Genomic DNA, 4,057 nt, shown 5'->3' with positions numbered 1-4,057 from the left:
GTTAGGTTACGTTAGGTTAGGTAAGGTTAGGTTACAGTAGGTTAGGTTAGGTTAGGTTAGGTTAGGTTACGTTACGTTAGGTTAGGTTAGGTTAGGTTAGGTTAGGTTAGGTTAGGCTAGGTTGGGTTGGGTGTGTTTGGGTTGGGTTGGGTTAGGTTGGGTTAGGTTAGGTTAGGTTACGTTAGGTTAGGTTAGGTTAGGTTAGATACGTTAGGTTAGGTTAGGCTAGATTAGGTTTGGTTAGGTTAGGTTAGGTTAGGTTGGGTTGGATTGGGTTGGATTGGGTTATAGGTTAGGTTAGGTTAGGGGACGTTAGGTTAGGTTAGGTTAGGTTAGTTTAGGTTAGGTTAGGTTGGGTTGGGTTGGGTTAGGTTAGGTTAGGTTAAGTTAGGTTAGGTTGGGTTGGGTTGGGTTGGGTTAGGTTAGGTTAGGTTAGGTTAAGATATGAACCGTCGTAAAACCGCATTAAACAATGTCACTTAGTGAGATGCAGTGTTTTTTACCATTACAAGTCGGGAACTGCGATATCTAATGTGAAAGCGCTTGAAACCGTCGTAATGTTGTAGAAAGCAATGTAAAGTAGCGAGTAAAACGTTTTCTAACGATAGAAGCGCGAAGGTTTAGTTAGGTTGAGTTATGTTAGTTTAAGCCAGGTAGCGTCGTGAAACCACCAAGAACAACGTCATCTAACGAGATAGTGTTGTTTTATTGCGAGTACAAAACTGCGATAGGTGAAATGTTGTGAAAGCACACAAAACGGCATTAACAAGCCAAATACTGCGTGTTGTACCGTTACTAGTGCGAAACTGCTATGTTGTGATATTCTCGTTAAAGCGCATGCAAGCATCGTGAAACCTTAAAGAACGATGTCATTTAGCGAGATACAGGGTTCTGTACTGTAATAAGTTGGTGAAAAACTGTGAGGTCATGCAATTATCTTAAATGTGAACGAAACAGTGTAATAGAGCGTTTTTAGATACAAGTGCGAACGTTAGGTTAGGTTAAGATATGAACCGTCATAAAACCGCATTAAACAATGTCACTAAGTGAGATGCAGTGTTTTTCACCATTACAAGTCGGGAACTGCGATATCTATTGTGAAAGCGCATGAAACTGTCGTAGTGTTGTAGAGAGCATTGTAAAGTAGCGAGTATAACGTTTTCTAACAATAGAAGTGCGAAGGTTATACTAGGTTGAGTTATGTTAGTTTAAGCTAGGTAGCGTCGTGAAACCACCAAAAAGGACGTCATCTAACGAGATAGTGTTGTTTTATTGCATATACGAAACTGTAATAGGTGAAATGTTGTGAAAGCACACAAAACGGCATGAACAAGCCAGATATTGCGTGTTGTACCGTTACAAGTGCGAAACTGCTATATTGTGATATTCTCGTTAAAGCGCATGCAAGCATCGTGAAACCTTAAAGAACGATGTCATTTAGCGAGATACAGCGTTCTGTACTGCAATAAGTTGGTGAAAAACTGTGAGGTTATGCAAATATTGTGATTGTGAACGAAACAGTGTAATAGAGCGTTTTTAGATACAAGTGCGAATGTTAGGTTAGGTTAAGATAAGAAGCGTCGTAAAACCGCATTCAACAATGTCACTTTGTGAGATGCAGTGTTTTTCACCATTACAAGTCGGGAACTGCGATATCTAATGTAAAAGCGCATGAAACCGTCGTAATCTTGTAGAAAACATTGTAAAGTAGTGAGTAAAACGTTTTCTGACGACAGAAGTGCGAAGGTTAGGTTAGGTTAGGTTAGTTTGAGCTAGGTAGCATCGTGAAACCACCAAAAACGATGTCATCTAACGAGATAGTGTTGTTTTATTGCGAGTACGAAACTGCGGTAGGTGAAATGTTGTGAAAGCACACAAAATGGCATGAACCAGCCAGATACTGCGTCTTGTTCCGTTACAAGTGTGAAACTGCTTTATTGTGATATACTCGTTAAAGCGCATGCAAGTATCGTGAAACCTCAAAGAACGATGTCATTTAGCGAGATACAGCGTTCTGTACTGTAATAAGTTGGTGAAAAACTGTGAGGTCATGTAAATATCGTAATTGTGAACGAAACAATGTAATAGAGCGTTTTTAGATACAAGTGCGAACGTTAGGTTAGGTCAATTTATGAACCGTCGTAAAACCACATTAAACAATGTCACTTTGTGAGATGCAGTGTTTTTCACCATTACAAGTCGGGAACTGCAATATCTAATGTGAAAGCGCATGAAACCATCGTAATCTTGTAGAAAACATTGTAAAGTAGTGAGTAAAACGTTTTCTAACGATAGAAGTGCGAAGGTTAGGTTAGGTTAGTTTGAGCTAGGTAGCATCGTGAAACCACCAAAAACGATGTCATCTAACGAGATAGTGTTGTTTTTTGCGAGTACGAAACTGCGATAGGTGAAATATTGTGAAAGCACACAAAAATGCATGAACTAGCCAGATACTGCGTCTTGTGCCGTTACAAGTGCGAAACTGCTTTATTGTGATATTCTCGTTAAAGCGCATGCAAGTATCGTGAAACTTTAAAAAACGATGTCATTTAGCGAGATACAGCGTTCTGTACTGTAATAAGTTGGTGAAAAACTGTGAGGTCATGTAAATATCGTAATTGTTAACAAAACAGTGTAATAGAGCGTTTTTAGATACAAGTGCGAACGTTAGGTTAGGTTAAGATATGAACCGTCATAAAACCGCATTAAACAATGTCACTTAGTGAGATGCAGTGTTTTTCATCATTACAAGTCGGGAACTGCGATATCTAATGTGAAAGCGCTTGCAACCGTCGTTAGGTTAGGTTAGGTTAGGTTAGGTTAGGTTTGGTTAGGTTAGGTTAGGTTAGATTAGGTTAGGTTAGGTTAGGTTAGGTTGGGTAAGGTTAGGTTAGGTTACGTTAGGTTAGGTAAGGTTAGGTTACAGTAGGTTAGGTTAGGTTAGGTTAGGTTACGTTAGGTTAGGTTAGGTTAGGTAAGGTTAGGTTAGGTTAGGTTAGGTTTGGTTGGGTGTGGTTGGGTTGGGTTGGTTGGGTTGGGTTAGGTTGGGTAAGGTTAGGTTAGGTTACGTTAGGGTAGGTTAGGTTACGTTAGGTTAGGTTAGGTTAAGTTAGGTTTGGTTAGGTTAGGTTAGGTTAGGTTGGGTTTGGTTTGGTTGGGTTGGGTTGGGTTATGTTGGGTTAGGTTAGGTTAGGTTAGGTTACGTTAGGTTAGGTTAGGTTACGTTAGGTTAGGTTAGGTTAGGTTAGGTAAGGTCAGGTTAGGTTAGGTTAGATTTGGGTATTTTAGGTTAGGTTTGGTTAGGTTAGGTTAGGTTAGGTTAGGTTGGGCTAGGTTAGTTTAGGTTAGGTTAGGTTAGGTTAGGTTAGGTTAGGTTAGGTTAGGTTAGGTTAGGTTAAGATATGAACCGTCGTAAAACCGCATTAAACAATGTCACTTAGTGAGATGCAGTGTTTTTTACCATTACAAGTCGGGAACTGCGATATCTAATGTGAAAGCGCTTGAAACCGTCGTAATGTTGTAGAAAGCAATGTAAAGTAGCGAGTAAAACGTTTTCTAACGATAGACGCGCGAAGGTTATGTTAGGTTGAGTTATGTTAGTTTAAGCCAGGTAGCGTCGCGAAACCACCAAAAACGACGTCATCTAACGAGATAGTGTTGTTTTATTGCGAGTACGAAACTGCGATAGGTGAAATGTTGTGAAAGCACACAAAACGGCATGAACAAGCCAAATATTGCGTGTTGTACCGTTACAAGTGCGAAACTGCTATGTTGTGATATTCTCGGTAAAGCGCATGCAAGTATCGTGAAACCTTAAAGAACGATGTCATTTAGCGAGATACAGCGTTCTGTACTGTAATAAGTTGGTGAGAAACTGTGAGGTCAAGCAAATATCGTAATTGTGAACGAAACAGTGTAATTGAGCGTCTTTAGATACAAGTGCGAATGTTAGGTTAGGTTGACATATCAACCATCGTAAAACCGCATTAAACAATGTCACTTAGTGAGATGTAGTGTTTTTCAACATTACAAGTCGGGAACTACAATATCTAATGTG

This window comes from Rhipicephalus microplus, unplaced genomic scaffold (genome assembly GCF_043290135.1).
Source record: "Rhipicephalus microplus isolate Deutch F79 unplaced genomic scaffold, USDA_Rmic scaffold_46, whole genome shotgun sequence".
NCBI lineage: Eukaryota > Metazoa > Arthropoda > Arachnida > Ixodida > Ixodidae > Rhipicephalus > Rhipicephalus microplus.
Note: the sequence above shows the minus strand (reverse complement) of the source record.